This window comes from Ictidomys tridecemlineatus, chromosome 7 (assembly GCF_052094955.1).
Source record: "Ictidomys tridecemlineatus isolate mIctTri1 chromosome 7, mIctTri1.hap1, whole genome shotgun sequence".
Lineage (NCBI taxonomy): Eukaryota > Metazoa > Chordata > Mammalia > Rodentia > Sciuridae > Ictidomys > Ictidomys tridecemlineatus.
In genome coordinates, this window is record NC_135483.1 from 166,365,026 (window position 1) to 166,385,078 (window position 20,053).

The 20,053-nt window shown below is 40.7% G+C and overlaps 1 long non-coding RNA gene across 13 annotated transcripts in view; it reads right to left on the bottom strand.

The window, feature by feature from the left end:
• Nucleotides 1-2,676: 2,676 nt before the first annotated feature.
• The window catches only part of LOC120893095 (uncharacterized), a 29,481-nt gene continuing 12,104 nt past the window's right edge, over nucleotides 2,677-20,053 (bottom strand). For 5 of the 13 annotated variants that reach the window (XR_013424247.1, XR_013424251.1, XR_013424248.1 and 2 more), the window contains 3 exons: nucleotides 19,528-19,766; nucleotides 17,471-18,890; nucleotides 6,843-16,040 (listed from right to left, as the gene is read on the bottom strand). This is a non-coding gene — a long non-coding RNA (uncharacterized LOC120893095). Of the gene's footprint in view, nucleotides 5,468-6,842; nucleotides 16,041-17,470; nucleotides 18,891-19,527; nucleotides 19,767-20,053 lie in introns of those variants that run through there. The other 8 variants (XR_013424256.1, XR_013424255.1, XR_013424252.1 and 5 more) reach the window with 8 other exon arrangements.

Genomic DNA, 20,053 nt, shown 5'->3' on the forward strand with positions numbered 1-20,053 from the left:
CGACTTTTTAAAAAGTTTCCACTAAATATACAAATATTGCAGTGAACGGATGTCAGAGTATTCCAAATGATTAGTGATGGTATTAAAATTGCCAGCATTGCTATATATTATACCTCTAAAAAATTTAGAATATTTATGACCAGACTTTCATCTAAGTAGTCAGAGTTTTTGCCCTTTTTTTCTTTTTAAAATGATTGGTAATTTCTTCTTTTAGTCCCTTCAACATGTTTTGCTATTACTTGAAAAAAATTAAACCATTTTTTTTCTAGCTTATAGTCACACAAGAGTCAATAGAGCAAGCGAACTAAATCACTTCACCTTGAACATTTATTAAATCAATAAATATTTGCTGTTGCATCATAACGTACTATATGATACAAATTCAGCCATGTACATTTGGCCCTTCCCTCTTGCATAAAAAGAAAAACACTTTTAAGAATAGCAATGTTGGGTTGGTGTTGGTAGAGTGCTTGCATGCACAAGGCCCTGGGTTCAAGCCCCAGCACAACCCAAAAATAAAAAAAAGCATGTCAATCACCCACCCACTCAAAATACCACAGCCTTAGAGTCAGCAGAAAGAGGGACAAGAGCTAGCACTGTAGCACACTTGTTATCCCAGCTACTTTGGAAGCTGAGGCAGGAGGATCACTTGAACCCAGGAGTGTGAGACCTACCTGGGCAACAAAGCAAGACCCCATCTCAAAAAAAATGAGGGACATAAACCTGCCATTGACTCAGCTGATTTGGTTTCATTTTCCTTGTATATCTAAAAGATAGGGCTGAATGTGAAGCTGGAATTTGAATTTTGAAAGATAAGTATTCCAGATATATTCAGGTCTCTAAATAATTAGAGTCAGCTGATTTATCTGGTTCTCAACCATAAACAAACAAAACAAATTCATAATCTGATTCTTTGTTGGAGAAAAACGTAGCTATGTTGGATTTAGTGAAGGGTATCCTCAGACTGACTAAAGTAGGCCATGGAAAGTATTTTTCTTTTTTTTTAATATTTATTTTTTAGTTTTCGGTGGACACAACATCTTTATTTTATTTGTATGTGGTGCTGAGGATCAAACCCAGCACTCCGCACATGCCAGGCGAGCACGTTACTGATTGAGCCACATCCCCAGCCCGGAAAGTATTTTTCAAGGATAATCTTGATTCCCACTCCTGGTAGATGTTTAATACATTAGATCCAGTTAGGTGCATCTGCTGGATACAGGCTCTGTGCTGAACTTACAGGGCTGTTTTAGAGGTAAGAGAACAAGATTCTACATACATGTGCATACACACTTGAAAATGAGCCATGTTTTTGTAAAGAGTGTCAATCTTGATATGTCATTTTCTAGCCTAACAGTTTGGCTAATCTTTAGTAATTAGGAACAATAAGCATGTTGAATGATATGTTTAAATGATAAGATGAAGATTTGCTTTTAGAACTAATTATTGGTAGAGTTGGAGATTTTGTTGGTGGTCAAGGTAGTGGTGGCAGTTTTTTAGGACAAGTTAGTGGTTTAAGAACAACATTGTAAACACATCGTTTGTTCATTTATTTGCTGATCCCTGGGCTACATTAGGCAGTAGAAGGCTTTTATCTGTAACATGTAGAGTATGTATATATTGTATAGTCATGAGCCATAACATCAAACATTAGCTACTACAAACATGCTAGATTCAGGGAATTGCCTCCCTATCCCCATACAGTCTTCGTTTCATTAAAATGCACCATGCCAAGCATTTCCCCCCTAATTGTTTCAACAAAGGATATTTTCAAGAAAATTGAATCTACTTTTTCTAATTCAGTTAGTTTACCTCCTTAAGATGTTACCTTGCCAGAGCTAGCTACATTCTCTCCCCAACCCCCCACTACCCCCAAAAAAATCTTTTTAAACTCTCCTTTAGGTTTCACTGTTTTGCAAACAGGTGGTCCATCAAACAGCTGTGTTTCCATCCCAGCCCTCAACACAGATTTGATGCAAGCACAGAATGAGCCTTAGTTAAGCAATCAGACTCCCCAAGAGGTCGGAAAACATACCACCCCTGATCACAAGGAAAGAACTGTGAAGCAAGCATTGAAATTTCTCACAATTCAAACTTAATCTTTCTCTCTTTTCTTAAAGGATCAAATGGAAATTGCAAAGGTTACGCGCAATCCGTCTTTCAAGCTGACCTTTTCAGTTCAAGAGAAACAAGGGGGACAAGATGGGAACGTGACTTTTGGACAGAAGGCCATCCTGCCTGGGGACTGTGTTCCTGTAGGGATTACATCAACAGATCTTGGAAGCTTTATTTCACAAGTAGAAAGAATGGCAGGAAATGCAAAGAGCGTCCTCATTAAAGATGATTTACTAGAGAAGTTAAAAAACCCTCCTTCTCTCTTTGGTATCACCCAAGTTACTCATGCCAGTTTGTGAAGCTGCACATCATTATTTTAATTGTCTGCAGCCCCTGGGTAAGTTTTAATCATCTCACTGCCCCGGCTGCAAGCAGGGCTCTGGACACTGAAGAGTTTCAAGGGATATTTGGTGTCCACCAACTTAGGTGCAACCAAAAGAATTAAAGGATCCTAGTCATTTATAAGCTTTGGAGCAAGTTTTTGGGTGCTTTTCCCCTTTTTCTCACAACATAGGAGCTGACTGTCCTCTGATGTAACAAAGATAAATTGGAATCAGGCTCTGGTAAAGCATTTTATTTGATCAACAAAACACTGCACAAAGAATAGTCCTCCAGTGCCCTGCTTTCTGAAGCTCTCTCTTCTGTAGGTTCATCCCTGCTGAAAATTGCCCCTTTTCTCCAAGCCTCCCCCACAACCTTCCTCCAGGAAAGAGCTCTCACAGAAAGCTCCCATTGCACAGAATGTTAATTACCAAGCGATGGAGTGTCAGAGGGTTCAGCTTCAGAGAAAGTGCTGCCATCAGCTGCACATGTGTTCTTTCCAGGGCTCTTCATTTTCCCTTGAACTCCGGCAGGCTTCCCTTACCCTGGGGAATCCACAGGCCAGTGGCTCAAACCCTTTTCCCTGCCAAAGCACCGGGAGCTGACAAGCCCTGGGTCTGGCTGCAGACTGCACCCGCAGCCTTGGGTGGGTCCCGTCTGAACTTCTGCTCTTTATCCAAAGCTTCTTGGAAACTTTACATATTCTTTGTATGCGTCTGGTATTTGAATCACTCTCTAAATAAGAGTTTGACATAAAATTGTTAAGAACTTTTTTAAGACAAAAAGGAGAGAAAGTAAAGAAAGAAAATAGTAAAGAAAAAAAAATAGCAATCTTGCTGGGCATAGTTGTCCATGTCTGTAATCCCAGCTACAGAATAGAGCTTTATAAAACTTAAGATAAATTCATAATCTAATTTATTAATATTTTCTGGAGATACGTAAAAGTAGAGAAATATTTTTTTCTGATAATATTTCACACTCACACAATAGAAGAAAACAGGTATGGTGGTACATGTCTATAATTCCAGTGATTTGGGAGGCTGAGGCAGGAGGATCACAAGTTAGAGATCAGCCTGGGCAAATTAGCAAGACCCTATCTCAAGATAAAAAAATAAAATAAAAAGAACTGGGAATGCAGCTCAGTGTTAAAGTACTGGGGCTCAATCCCCAGTACTAGGTGTGTGTGTGGAAGGGAGGGGACAAAAGTAGTGATCTTGCAATATCTCAGATAAAACCCACAGAGTAAGCCAAAGGGTGGCCTCTTAGGATGAGAAATTTGTTTTCAATCAAGTCCCATAGGGGATGCTGGTGACTATCAACACTGCCACCAACCTTGTGTCTGAACATTTCTGGTTATACCCCTCACCGCTGCTCTGAATTGGTGCGATTCTAAATTTCTGTGGCTACTCAGAGAAAAATGAGGTCCAGCTGAAATCAGAGGTGGAGAATCTCTTGGATTTCAAGGGAAGTGTAGCCAAGGGGTGACCCACGAGAAAGTTCTTCTATGTGAATGTAAGATCTTCACTGCCCACTGGGGTTGCAATAGGAATTGGCATGGAGGAAGTCAGTCTAGACTGGGCCTTTTCACTAATACTTCAGATTGACTGGCACAAGCAAGGCGAGGGGATCAACATGACATGGTAAGGGTGAAGGGGGTGGGAACACAAGAGTAGAACAGTAGTTATGTGGATACGATAACAAGCCACGGAAGAACTTGGGAGAGATATATAGAAGGCTGGTTCACTGTGAGATATAATCAAAAAAAAAAGAAAAAAAAAACTTTCTTCAAACAAATCAACACCGTATTTCTGCCACAGAGTTAAGAAAAATAGTGATGAATCAACCCAAAATAATCTCCAAAGGAGCCAACCTTAAGATAGGACAAGCCATAGTCTGATTTCCCAGCATGTCCCCCCCATTCCTCACAGGGTGGGGTGATGTGGATTTATTAAGCCAAAGTGAACTGAGGTGTCTTTAATTTTGAGGAGCTGTGCACTGGCCTTCAGGTAATTGTCCACACTGTAGGTTGTTGTGAAACCCAAGTTGGAACTGTCTGTGTTCCCACAAACCTAGGCCTGGTGGGGCGAACCAAGTGCCTCAGGAAAACAGAGAAGTTAGAAATAAGAACCCCCTCTTTTCAGGTAAAGGTGAAGAAAAAAAGGCTCAGCACTTTAATTTAATAAATGATTTCTTGGCCTGTGAGGTCCATTGTCCCAGGATCCAGCTGTGGGGCTAGTCTTGCCGGGCTCTGGCCCCGGGTGGGCCGGGGCTTCTGAGCCCAGGCCTCTGAGGGGTCCCAGACAGCTGAGTCAGGGCCCCTGCAGGAGCCTTCAAAGGTAAGTCAAGCGAGCTGGCGAGTTTTCCTAAACAAAGTGCGCACACATGCACAAGTACTTGATTGAAGACAAATTTCTATAAACATTTCCTTCTGAGCAAATGTGAAGGCACAGCCTTGCTTTTTCCCATAGACAAGGGGAGAGATGAATGGAGACAATTACACTCACTGGTTTGCTTTGTGAGATCATAATGTTTCATTATTTGCCAGACTAATAATGTGCACATTGAGATGGATAAATTGTCCAACCTGAACACCAGGAAGCTTTCAGGTCAACCCCTTATTACAAAAAGTCTCTGAATTCTTCTTCTCTGAAATAAGTTCTCTCTATGCCCCTAGACCAGGCTTTGCTGACAAGAGTTGGGATGATTTCCACACTCCTCAGCTAAAGTCTTCATCTAAAGCAGAGGTAGGCTCGGCTTCCTCCATAGAAGCTGTAAATGGGGACTTCTCGCTGCATATCTGTCTTCTGAGCATCCAGTGCCATGCAAGTCCCTGGGAGAAACATAGAGTCCCTGCCTTTGACAAGTTCATGGTTAGGGAGAGCCAGGTGCCAAGGCCCTGTCAGAGCAGCTCCTAAAATGGGCCACAGTTGCTAGGCGGCTAGTTCAGAACAGTTTCTCAAGTCAGAAAGTCAAATCCTGCTTTTAGTTCTGCCTCTTGACATGTGAGAGAAGTCACTTTTCTCAGGATCCTCTGTCCACGTGTAATACATATAATTAGAGAATTACTTAATATCTTTCTAAATGAGCTACAGTTGCATATGCCCAGATATAGTTTAATGACTCAAATTAAAAGCAAATACAATCCCATTCCCAGGTCCTCTTGGGTAAATTCCAAGCACCCTTTCCCACCACTCTTAAAGGTCATTATTATACTTCTTCAGTGTCCTCCAAAATGCAATGCACAGTTCAGCAACTATTTGCTAAGAGAGTGAGTTAATGACTCAAGAACCAACATTGGGTGAGCTGGGGTTATAGCTCAGTGGTAGAGTGTTTGCCTTGCATGTATGAGACCCTGGGTTCGATCCTCAGCACTACATAAAAATAAATAAAAATAAAGATATTGTGTCCATCTACAACTAAATATATATATGTAAAAAGAAAAAAAAACATTGGCTCCCCATGCTACAGGGTCTAGCATATAACCACGCCCTCCACTGTCGTAACCTCTGTCATTTTTGCCTGCTTGACCTCCATTCCCTTTTTCCAAGTCATGGCTTCTCATCTGGCTTTGGCTCTCTGTTGGATATAATCACAGCCAATTCTTTTACATGACTCGAGAAACATAGCATCAGAATTTCAATCTTGAATGTTCTTGAAAATGGTCAGAGGTGAAAGTATCCTGAAGAGATTACCATTGATTCCTGGTGCTTGCACCCAAGGACCTACACTGGTACCTGTCCTCTCTAAAGCCTATATTTCCTGCTTTCCTATTATTTCTGAATCCTGCCTGCGTTTCTTTTTATTTTTCTTTTTTTTTTTAATATTTATTTTTTATTTTTATTTTTTTTTTGGTGGACACAACATCTTTGTTTGTACGTGGTGCTGAGGATCGAACCCGGGCCGCAGCCATGCCAGGCGAGCGCGCTACCACTTGAGCCACATCCCCAGCCCTTGCCTGCATTTCTTTATTGCTTAAATGAACTAGAGTTCTTGCCACAACTAGAGTTGATTTCTCTTGCCTGCAATTGAAGTATTCTAACTGCTCTATACACTTTCAGTATTAAATTGGGATACCAAAAGAGGGACTCAAAATCTGGTCCAACTCTTTTGTTTCCCAGACCATCAGACTCAGAATTTGAAGCAATTGAACAAAATCCTAACATTGATGGGTGAAAATCAATCCAAAGACCCAGGACAGCTGGCTTCCTGTCTACAAGTCCTTCCACTTTTCACTATTTCTTGTCCTCAGATATTCTCTCCCACAGTTAGTGCCCGTTACAACTGTAGAGCTCAGTAGTTGTCACAGTGGACATATAGTCCACCACGCCTGAAATACTTATTATCTGGCCCTTCCCAAAAAGAGTTTGCCAACCCTGCCATACATCATATATAAATGAATGATCTGGTGTGTTCCAATAAAACTTTATTTACAGACACTTAATTTTAAATTTTACATCATTTTCTAGTTTCTCAGAATATTCTTTTGGCTTTCTATAGCAACATTTTAAAATATAAAAACCATTCTTAGTTCATGGCTTATACAAATCCAGGTGGTAGACTGGATTTGACCTACAGGCTATAGGCTACCCATTCTAGTTTAAGCCAATTTGAATTAGTTTCTGCTACTTTCGATGAACTATAGTGATTGATACAGTAAAATTATCCATATATTTATTGATCATTTTACTACATATGAGGCATACAATGAGGAATAAATGATATAATCCCTTCCCCCAAGGACCTCACAATATATTTAGGGACTCAAGGCTTCTACAAACCACCACTTACTAAGCACTTATTACAATGCACTAATTGCTTTACTTTTTAGATGTATTATCTCATTTAATCTTTGTTAACAATGGGAAATGTCTTATTCCCATGTTAGAGGAGAAGAAATTGAGGTTCAGAGAGATCAAGTACTGGCTTAAAGTCACATAGCTAGCAAATAATAGAATGAAAACTGGAACCCAGGTAATGTGAAGCCTGAGAATCCAAACCCTGTGCCCAATGAACCCTGCCTAGTGTGGCTCCCACCTACACTGTGATGCCCACCTTCCACCACCTGCCTTCTTCTGCCAACCCTCCACAGAACAGAGCATCACTGAAATGCTGCTCAGTCCTCTATCTCAGGTCTTTGAACACCCCAGCCACCAGTTTGTTCCAGCTCCACCTTCTCAACATACAGCACCTGATGTCTCATTACCCATCTTGAACTTACACAGGGCTTTGATGGTTATTTGAGTTCTTCTGTGTCTGTTCAAGCTTCACTATTGGTGTCAGGGGTGAGAAAATCTCTCTGCTTCTTTGGTGACCCTCAGGGGCAAACACACAATAAACTAGAAAAAATCAACGAAAGAATGCAATAAAAGGAGAAATCGGGCATCTAAAGAAACAATCAAGAACCAAAACATTGCCCGGTGTGGTGGGATGCCCACCAGTAATCCACAACTAAGGAGGCTGAGGAGGCAGGAGGACCACCAGTTTGAGGGCAGCCTGGGCAATTTAGCAAGACCCGGTCTCAAAATAAAAACTGAAATAGACTGTGGAAGTAGTTCAGTGTTAGAGATCCCCTAGGTTCAAAAACCAGTATGAGGAGTGAACGGGGAGAAAAACCAAAACATCATCACCTATGAATAAGAAAAAAGGTAAGGCACAAAAAGACCAGCCTGAAAAGTGAAACATATCTGGAAATACTTGAGTTTAATCAAAGTTAAACAGAGGGAAAGACATGGACTAAAGCAAACACAAAGAAATCAAAATAAAGGATAAATTGGCATCTTTTTCTGAAAGAGGAAATTCCTCTTTACACCCAAAAGAAAAGAGAAAAAATATTTGAGAACATAATTTTTTAAAAAAATTCCTCCAGTCTCAAAGAACACTTGAACCTACAAATTTAAAACATCCACCCTAGGGCTGGGGTTGTGCTCAGAGGTAGAGCACTTGCCTAGTAAGCCTGAGGTACTGGGTTCGATCCTTAGCACCACATAAAAATAAAATATTGTGCTGATCTATAACTAAAAAATAAATATTTAAAAAAATCCACTCTAAAACTAGGGAAATTTGATATGAAAACCATCAACAGGACTTCTAAGAATTCTTCACCAGTTTTGGTGATTCCAGTTACTCTAGAGGCCAAGGTAGGAGGACTGCAAGTTGGAGGCTAGACTGGGCAACTTAGTGAGACCCTATCTCAAAATTTTAAAAAGTAAAAAGGACATATAGCTCAGTAGTAAAGCACCAAAGAACAAGGCTGGGTGTGGTGGTGCATGCTTGCCAAGTCCAGTGACTTGAAAGACTGAGGCAGAATTGCAAGTTCAAGGCCAGCTGCAGCAACTTTAGTGAGACCCTGTCTCAAAAAAAATATAAATAAGGGCTGGGGATGTGGCTCAAGCGATAACATGCTCGCCTGGCAGGTGAGGGGCGCTGAGTTCGTTCCTCAGCACCACATAAAATAAAATAAAGATGTTGTGTCCACTGAAAACTGAAAAATAAATATTAAATATATATGTATATGGGCTGGGAATGTGGCTCAGTGGTAAAGTGCCCCTGGGTTCAATCCCAAGTACAAAAAAAAAAAAAAAAAAAAAACACAAGAGAGAAGGAATTCTTCAAGCATTCATGAAAACCCAGGACCCAACCAAAGGAAACCATTCTGCCGGCTTTATCCTTCCGACTAACAGCAACAGTGCCAGAAGGTGATGGAGGGGTGCCTCCAAGGTCCTGACAGGAAGCAGAGGGTTCCAGCAGGTTACACTGGGCACGCAGTACTTCCGAGCAGAGAGGGAACAGGATAGATGTGCTCTACTGTGACAGAACTGGAGGAAAGAAGCATCCATGGCCCTTCCCAACGAGGCAGAAAAGACAAGAAAAAAAAACTACTTGACTATTAAATACAGCTAGTCAAGAAATTGACCAAATTAGAGAATTAGTAAGTGAAAGCCTTGATAAAAGGACTAGCAGTAAACATTGAATCCAATTAAATATCGAGTGAGGACTTACCCTCTGGAGAAATAAACAGATGCAAATCAGAATGCAGATGCTATAGACCTGAACAAATTAAAAATCATAGAAGCAACAGGAAGAAGCCTGAGAGCACTGTCATTTTTCATCACAGGGCAACTGGTCAAATCCAACCATGCACCCGACCCTTCCATTGGTTTTCTTTTTCTTTTTTTTTTTTTTTTTTTAATTTTCAGAGTGGAAAATTAGAAGTTTATTAAAGGACAGCAGAAAAGACTTCTCCTGGAGGAAGAAGGGGACCCAAGAGATGGAATCCATGGAAGTGCGGTTGTCTCTCCATTTTATAGTTTTCCGTGATGGAATGTAGGTGGGAAAGCCTGAAGGGTTGGGACACAGGTGGGCCAAAGAAGTAATCTGGACACTTCTGAATCAGCATCTTCAAGTTGGCTGTTCATTAACATTTCTTTGGGATGGACCTTGGCCTTGGGCTTTTTCCTGGACTTCATTAACATTCCAGGAGAGTTGCTCTACTTTTCCAGGAATTCATTCTCAACATGGCCTCCATTTAGATTTCACTCAATATTAGACCCGATTTACCTAACTACACTGACTACCTAACTTTAAATCTGGCTTCATTCCCCCCTCTAATTTTGGGAACTCCTTACTGCTGTAAGGAAAGGGAGCAAAGATCATTCTGGCTTCTTCAAGCTGAAAGGGGACCATGTTGGGCAAGCAGTTTGGAGTCCCCCTTTAAAAATTAGGTCTATGGAGTGGTCCATGATAGAAGTCCGATTGAGAAGTAATAGGCTGGAGGGCCATTTGAGTGGATGGGTGGCCTATAAGAGAAATAAGAATTCATTAGTACTGGAACCAAATTGATGCAAAATAAATGCCACAGCACAGGAATATGACAATGAGTATGATGTCAAAGACAGAGATTAACAATGTTTTCCACCAGGAAGTTAACAGAGAACCAGGAGCTAAGATATTGTTCCCATGACAAAGTTGGTGAGGACATGGCTTCTGTCTGAGCATGTAAATCTTTAAGGATATTTGTCACATTGCCAGAATTGTCAGGGATGTAAACACAATATTTAACTTTTAAGGTTACAGATGCCCTTCCCCTTAAGATACAGTTTAATAATTTAATGTCATCTGATCTTGCAAAATCCTTTTTCTAATATGACCTCTGTGTCTAATAGAGAAACCTTTAATTTTGTTACTCAGGGCTGGATAATCATACTAGCAAACACCAAGCCTACCTGTGTAGGTTAGAAATAGCTAGCTGTAGGCCTTAAACTAAAAACTACTCTGGCAGTTCCTTTTTAATAGTTATCAGGCATTCCTGCCTAAGAATCTCTTTTGTAGCCTCCAGTTTACTTATGCTTGGAAGTTACATTTAACTATTATTATTATTTTAAATGCCCAGGAATAGCTGTGTTTTGGTTTTAACTGTCTTTGCTAAGTGTTTAAGATGAAGCAAGTCAAACTGACTTTTGTTTCTATCTATGGTTAACAGTCAGCTGAGTTTCTCTGGGAGTCTTGGGGAAACTTTACAGCAGCTTCTCAGTTCTGCTAGTGCCATTTGCGCTAGGATGGGTTTAGGCCTTGCTTGACCATGTGGCTTCCCTTGGAAGCATCAGGGATGTCTCCCTTCTCTGATGATCCTCCTCTTCATAGCAAATGCACTGATTGGCTTTCTGTTCTCCAATCTCCGGGAGGTTATGAGGCCCAGAGTTGCAAAGCTCTTTAGAGAAGTCCCCTGTTCCCTGGATTCAGACTGACTCAGAGGGCAAGAGCCAAATATTGGTTTTCTTGGCCCTTTTAACTTAACTTTAATTTTAAAACTTAAATCTTAAACATCCAGCAAATAAATTTCAACAGCCTTATATTAAGAGTACTGGGCTTTAATGCCTATCTCTCTATCCTGTAGGTGATAATGAGTTATCTTAAATCAACCAGGTTGTGTGTTCTTAAATTAGTACCTCTGCAAAACATTAACAGGCAATCTTTAGACCATTTATAAGAAAACTACAAAATAAAATTAATAAGAGTAAAAACATATTTAGTTCATGTAATAGCTACCTTGAATTTTGGCAGAGTTATACATTATAATCCCCGGTTTGAGATCCTAGTAATCTTGACAAAAACCAACTTTTGGACACAACTTTAAATGTACTGAAATCTGGCCTACTTCTTTCATAGTCATTTTTACATGTTGTAAGATAGGACACAGAGCCTTATCTCAGGTAAGGCAGGGCTCTTCATAAATCTTAAGTACTATAGTTCTGAAGCTGATCTTTGTTTTTTAGACATTATTTTATAAAGCCTACATAAATTGTTGCTCAAGTTTACAAAAATATTAACTAACACAGTATAATATCACATCTAAAACATGAATTAAAGAAAAACTGAAAGATTTTAACCTTTTGTAGAAAAGTAGCAAAGTACTTTTGTGTTTTGCAATAAAACCTTTACACAGATTAGGCTCTCATTAACTTAAACATACATTTAAATTGTATCTTAGTGTAAAAAAGTAACATAGAACTTTACATATCTTATTGATAACAAGTCTAGTTATAGAACACAAATGATATAAATAAATATCCAACATGTTTTTCTTTTAAGCCTAAAATTACCATACAACTTTAGAACACCAGCTTGATATAATGCTCTTTTAAAGCTTCTACCTTACAGACTTGTATAAGTGGAAGATATGAACACATTAATAGCACCACAATTACATTGGTGTTTTTATATTAACCAATTTAGCTTTTAAAGAAATAATATAGCATAATTCTCTAAAACAACAGTTCTTGTTTAACCAGCTATTTAATTTCTGTAAGATTACTTGCTCAAAAAACTTACATATATAACCAACTAACACAGACCTTCTTTATCACTTACTAAAACCTTCTTATTTACTTAATCATATAGACTCTCTTATCCAGAAACATAGACTAGCAGTAAACATTGAATCCAATTAAATATCGAGTGAGGACTTACCCTCTGGAGAAATAAACAGATGCAAATCAGAATGCAGATGCTATAGACCCAAACAAATTAAAAATCATAGAAGCAACAGGAAAAAGCCTGAGAGCACTGTCATTTTTCATCACAGGGCAACTGGTCAAATCCAACCATGCACCTGACCCTTCCATTGGTTTTCATCATCTGTTTTTTTTTTTTTTTTTTTTTGACCTTGGAATGATATTTTAGAAATGAATATTTCTTGTCATTCAGGAGTTATAATATTTCAAGTTCATTAATATTATGTGATTCCTTTCTTCTGTTCAGATAAACCTAGACCTAATGCTTTTACTAATTTTAAAAGCATAAATAATATGATCATGTTATTATAAGATCATTTCTGTTGTCTGCTCTCTTTCTCCCTTCACACACACACACACACACACACACACACACACACACACACACATACACACACACACGGTATATGTACACATCTGGAATATATGTATCAAGTATTATTCACTGGTTATTTTTGGATGGTAATAATAACAATAGCTGATTCTTACAAGTTATTTTAAGTATTATACATGCATCTACAAAGTTAATCCTTATAAGATTCCTAAGAAGAAGATATTACCATCACCCCCATTTTACTGGTAAGGAAACTGAGGCTGAGCACTGTCTCCTGCTGTTAATACATGGTAGAGCTAAAGGATTCAGCCCAGAGATGCAGGCTCCAAAATCTGAGCTCTTGACCCACCTTTGCTTCTCCACAGATGGGCAGGTCATTTGTTGCTTTCCTTGTTCTTGAATTTTTAAGTGATGATCATGTGTCATTTTTAAAAAGAAAAAGAAATTACCAAAAAGCAGAAGCTTCAACTCCCAGGTACTTACTACCCAAGCCAACCGAGCAGAACCTAACCTCTCCTGTCCTCCTGCCTCCACTAATCAAGGCAGACTCCTTAAAGGGGGTAAGTGGTGGGTAGGGAGCAGAGGATTAACTCCTTAATAACCTGCCACAGCTTTAGAATAATAGGTGGTCTGAAACTTTAACGATAATCATTGCAAAAGGATAAATCAAGATTCAGAACAGCATACCCATGTTTTATTGGCTCTGGGTAGATTAGCTGGGGAAAAAATAAGCCTCCTTAAGGGATCATCTCTGTTGAGAGAAGAAAATGTGTCATAAAATAGGAGGTCAAAGAGGTCCCTGGCACACAGCCACCCACCCAGGTTACCATACCTTTGACAATTTGCCCACTGACACAGCTTCGTTTAAAAATGACATAACTTAACCAGTGTGATCTATTCCACCATCCAGGTGCTATATAATAAGAGTGGTAATGGGAAGTTGCTCCCAGGAGGATGGAGAAACAGCTGTTTGTGTCCCCTGGGAATGGCACCCACCTACAATCCCGTCTCTTTGACAACAATTCTAAGTCCCCCTGTCACTGTCACTCACCCACAAAATTAATGACTAAAGGGGAGAAGGACCACAAATGCCTAGCCCCTGAAACAGAGAGAGAGAGAGAGAGAGAGAGAGAGAGAGAGGAGAGAGACAGAGAGGGACAGAGCAAGTTAATAAATAAAACAAGAGCCTGAAGGGAAGAGCTGCTTTGTCAGAATATAAATATTTCCCTTCCCCTTTTATCTTTAATGTAGTGTGAGAAGCTTATTAAAGGGAAATGCCTCCCGTCCCTGGAGCCCTCGCACAAGCCTTGCGGGAAGCTGCCTGCAGAACGGCTGGCCTAGCCCCATGCTTCTAAACTCTTCCCTGCTGGAAGTGAGCGGAAAGCACAGAGCAATAAAGAAGGACTGGGGGAAGAAAGGGAAGCCATTGTGGCCATTAGGATCCTTATCTTGATGGGCCTGGTGTCATGTTATGTTAATCGCTCTGAGATGCTGAGAGACTGAAGATGAGGAATGCCTGTCTGCTCAAAGGCCTGGCCCCATATTCCAGGAGAGGCCGACACTGCTACTCTTAGCTTCTGTGCATTAGAGAGCAATATCCAAATTTAGACAAAGGGGAATTGTCCAGTGGAATGGGGGTGGGGGGAGCCCGTGGATATTCCTCTGAGAAGCACCCTACACCCCCACCCCCATAGCTGTACACCTCACATCTCCAAGAAGAGAGCCAACACAGGCAGAGCTAATATCCAGCCAGCAGCATCCTATTCCAAATGCAGAGAAAATGTTCACCCTCCACATCTCCTTTCTAAAAGTCCTAAAAGGAGGCTGAGATGATCAGAGCTTCATACCAGCTCAGGCTAACACAGAGTTTTGCACAATGAGTTTGATTAGCCTGACATGGAGACTGAGTTGGTCTTGCTTACCACTGTAGCTACAGGCCTGGCCCACGTGTCTTTGAATGGATGTTTGAACACACAATTAGCACAACAGAGGCATCTTTATTTTATTGCATATCTTTGCCATTTCTCCAAAGATCTTTGGTTGGGGTCAGGATTTGGGTTCTACCAAGTTTTGGGGCTGTCATCATTGCTGACCTTTTGGAAATTCTTGGCCATGTGACCACAAAAGGATAGATAATAGGCCATGAATCCATTGGGTGCCATAGTCAAACTGAAAGCTGGTAGTTGAGGGGAGAAAGGGACAGAAGATAGCTAAAGATTGCTGTCAAAGGTGCTTCTTCTCATTCCTTTCCATGAAGCCCTCGAGGTGAGCTGGCCTGGTTGCTTTAGTACTATATCCACCTGGCAACTTTCTTAAGTGTTCTGATTTCTATTATGTAATCAATGGAGAAGACAGACACTTCCAGCTCTTTCATATCCAGACCAAGGTATTCATTTATCTCCTTGCCTTATCTGCTGCCATCTTTCCTGCTGCAGCACGGCTTTCCATCTCACTCAGGTCCTTCATCCTCTCCATTTTTATGTCTTTCTGTGTCTCATCCTCACTAATTTTTTTGCACATGATTCCCTTTCCTAGGGAACCCCATTAAGTTGGAATAAAGATTCAGCTATAAATCAGAGGATCACAGTCACAGCTATTCCACTGTGCTCCCCAATTTTAGGACCAAATACATCTTATAGCAACATCTATGATACAGAGTGGCATATAATTCAGGGATGATAGGACCACTCAGCTAGTTCCCAAGAAATTCTTGCCCACGGTTCTAAATATTGCCTGGGAGCTATTTGCAATACCTGATTTAACATTCCACCCCCTCCATAAGCTCCATCCAGCCTCCCCTTGGCCTCAGCTGCTTTGGGGGCTCGGAACCATGAGAGGGCCTATTTCCAGTGTTCCCACAAACGATGTGCAGGAAGAGGCATGGGGGCGGGGTGGCACACATCTGTGTGAGAGCGTTTGTATGGAAGGGGGATTAAATTTGTACTGTGAAGATCAATGGAAGCCTTGGGGAGGCAGATTTTAGTTCAATATAATGAAGGACTTTCTAACAATTAAACTGAAAAATGAAATGGGAACCTTTAAAGATAGCCTTCTCTCCCTGGAGTTCAGTTACAGGTGAGATCTTGCCAGCCAGAAAGGCTAATTGGCCAGAGGTACACATACACCTGATACACTGGTGTGACAAGTGGTAGCTCCAATGCTAGAGCGGGACTGCCTGGGTTCAAATCCCAGCCCCAAGAGTTACTAGCTCTATGATATTGAGCAAACTATTCAGCCTCTTTAAGTCTCCATTTCTGCATCTAAAAAAAAAAAAAAAAAAAAGGAAATAAAACATATTAGGCTTTTTAAAGCAATTATGAGTTTTTTTCTTCTCTCTCTCTACATTTATCAAAAGAATGTGAGGTTTTTTTGGGCTGGGATTGTGGCTCAGAGGGAGAGCGCTCGCCTCGCATGCACACTGTGTTCGATCCTCAGCACCACATAAAGATAAAATAAAGATATTGTGTCCATCTATAACTAAAAAAATATATATTTTATTTAAAAAACAATGTAAGGTTTTTTTAAAGAATAAAATGGTATTTTTAGGGCTTGAGGTGTTCAAAGTCTTTAATGTTTATAGAAGCCATAAATGAGAGACCACCATTTTTCACTTGGTACACCATAAAACAGCATTTTTATAATTGTTTGTTTGTTTCCCTTTTTTGTTGTTGTTTTTCCAGTGCTGGGGGATGAAACTGGGGCCTTGCACATGCTAGGTAAATGCTGTCTGAGCCATACCCCTGGATTGTAATTAATTGGTTTTGTCTGTTCTTGTTTTGTTTTGTTTTTTATAGATGGTAAGGCAAACTTTATTCAAGAGGAGGCCATGGTGATGATAGGTCTAGGGACCACTGCAGTCTTGTATTGGGGGACAGAGTTTGGGCTCAACTCAGGCAGTTACTTGTTATTTCATATACATAAACACAAACTTCAGTGCTTCAACTTTCAGAAATTATGATGGGAAAATTATCTTAAATTTTAAAAATTAGGGGCTGGGGATGTGGTTCAAGTGGTAGCGCACTCGCCTAACAAGCTTAAGGCACTGGGTTCGATTCTCAGCACCACATAAAACAAAATAAAGATATTGTGTCCACCTAAAAATAATAATAATAATAATAAGTACTTTTTAAAATTTTTAAAAATTAGTATGTAAAGAAAGATAGAAAACAACTTTACATTATTCAATACATATTTATTAAAAGCCTCCTGGAAATAATAATATGGTTTGGATGTAGGCACTGCCTACCAGGGATTTTCCAGGCCAATAACTGCTTCTGAGTCTTTCACTTGCAAAGATGGACAAGATTCCAGAGGCTCCCCGCCCTCCATGGAGCTACAGATAGAACCCAGGGCCAGGCCAGCACTCTACCACTGAGCTACAACCCCAGTCTAGATTCTAGAATGCTCTGAGGGCATTTCTAATTGGCTTGTATTCCAAATGAAATAGAAAGGACAAAAATAAAAAGCAGGGGCTGGGGATGTGGTTCAATCGATAACGCGATTGCCTGGCATGCGTGCCGCCCAGGTTCGATCCTCAGCACCACATACCACCAAAGATGTTGTGTCTGCCAAAAACTAAAAAATAAATATTAAAAACTCTCTCTCTCTCTCTTTAAAAAAATTAATTAATTAATTAATTAAATTAAATTAAATAAAAATAAAAAGCAAAGTTGGGTGCGGCAGTGCTCACCTGGAATCCCAGCAGCTTGGGAGGCGGAGGCAGGAGGATCATGAGTTGAAAGCTAGCCTCAGCAATGGCGCTAAGCAACTCAGAGAGACCCTGTCTCTAAATAGAATATAAAATAGGGCTGGGTATGTGGCTCAGTGGTTGAGTGCCCCTGAGTTCAATCCCTGGTACCAAAAAAAAAAAAAAAAAAATAGCAAAGTTGAACAAGGTGAAAAATATACCATTGGGACTTCACTTTTTCTGTTTTCCACCAGAAGGTCAGCTGCTCTGAAGACTTTGATTATTTTGATAAACTCTGTGTACATAGTGCTAGGAAGGAAGGCTTTTTTCCCCCCTTTCATTCATATCTAGCACAGTTCTTGGTTCTGAAAGACCTATGCCTAAAAAGGACATGTGTAGAAATAAACATGGGAGGCCCAAAATATCTTTTCTATGGGGTATAAGTATCCAGATTTGGAAAAGAAATCTTTCTTTTCAACAGCTCCTGTGGTCTGTCGCAACTTATAAATAGCCATCTTTTCAGCTTACTAGTTCATTGGAAATATTCAGATGGAAGCCTGCCTTTCCTCTGGCCCCGCTATTCCTACAGTATTTTCATTCTCAACTGGGCATAAAGGATACTGGCAGCCTTCTGAGAAATCAGAAACTTCAGCTCCCATCTTCCTAGACTGAACTGCCTCTTTAAGCAATAACCAATAATAATTACCTTTTATCGAGCATTAATGGCATGCCAGGTGCTGAGTTCATTGTGCTATTGCATTTAATCCTCACAATCTTATAAGGCAGGTGACATTATGATTACCAATTTACAGATGAGGAAACTGAGCTCCAGGGAAATTAAATAGCTTATCCAAAGCTACATAACTAACAAGCTACTAAGCGAGGAGTCAAACCCACATACCTGGGTTGTCAGTCAAGCCTCTCAAATTGTATCTCCAAAGAAAGAGGAAAAGAGTCCCCATGATACCAAAACTAAGAGCTTTAAAAACAGTCATGGAAAAACTCCCCCACTCCTCCTAGCAGAGTGAGAAATGTGAGCTGGGTACGAGGAAACGTGTCCTAAGTACCTGACACTGACCAGGCATCCTATGAATATCCTGCTCTTGTGATGTCCTCTTAGAGACAGACATGTGTCCTCACCTAGGCTTCCGTAAACAACCAGAACTCACCCTTCTCTTTGCTGTCTAGGGGCTTTCTCCAAGCCAGAAAACACTTAGGCACCTGGCTGGCTCATGCTGTTAGGAGCAAGCTAAATTTCTTCCCTTCTCTTCTTTCCTTCCCACAATTTCCTTTCTTCAAAGAAAGAACGGAGCTCAAAGTTTCATTCCTTTTCTTACTGCTTATGTGACACTGGACCTCTACATACCTTGATTTCCCCATCTTTAAAATGGGTTAAATAAAGGGCAGCCACTTCCGAAGCCTGCTGTGAAGACAAGGAATTAAGGAGGGCGGGTTAAGGGCTTAACGCAATGCCATGCCTGACTCACAGGGGTGAGCAGCAGATAAATGTTAGCTACTAATAAAAATAGTAACAATACGACTAATATTAGACACTGGAGTCAGTCAGCTGGTTTAGCCTCTGCTGTTAGCTGGAATTTAAGTCAGGACATCACCACCCTGGGTGCCAAAAACACAGCAAGACCAATATGGTCCTCAGAATGGGCTTTAAAATCATGGGCCATCTCTCAGAGCCTGGACCAGCTTTGCAAATTTAAGGCTGGGGGAAGAGGAGGAGTGAAGTTTCACAAGTAAACCAAAGTGCCTTTTGCTAGAGTGAGAAGTCTGTCGCTTCTCTTGTTTACCTCTTCTCTAAATGCTTCCTCTCCCATCTCCGGGGCCTGTTTTGACTCTTCCATTTTGGCAGCAGCTCTTCACAAGTCTGCTGGAGGCCCCAGGAATAGGCCAGCAGCCCACTGCCCGGCTCAGACAGCCAACAGGAACAGCCACCTCCCTCCCCTGCCGCTGGGATCAGGCTGGACCCCTACAGTGGCTTTTCCACCCTCTCCCAGTGAAAGGCCCAGGTGTGAGGGGTCAGGACAACAAGCAGAGCAGCCACTCACCAGGACAGAAGCCACCCTGTGGTGGCTTAGACTAGTCACTCTGATCTTTTACTTTGGAGCTCCTGCAAGCCATTTCTAGTTTGAGAGGATCAGGAAGTAGAGAGCACAAAGCCATTTTATGTGCAAGGTTCTTGGATAAAACAGGGTCCCAGGAACCAAAATGTGTGGATTCCAGTCCCAGTTCTGTCTGTCAATCCTCGGAAAATACATTCCACCATCTGGGCCTTGAGCTTTCTTACCTGTAAAATAAAAGGAAGGAATTACTGGACTCTGAGGTCCTTACTGAAAAATAAATCCCTGACTCATTCTCCAATTCACCCTCTCCTTTTTAAGTCACAGGATAGGCTGGCTCCCTAGCTCAGTGCTGAAGTCTCATTATAATTTTGAGACCAATTCGAGGTCACAGCAGAAAACCACATTTATTTGTTAATCAAGACTGTAAGATTCAGGAAGACAGGGACATATGTGCCCAGCCTCTGGCTCAGAGCTTGACACTTGGTAGGCTCTAAATAAAGGCCATGTGGTT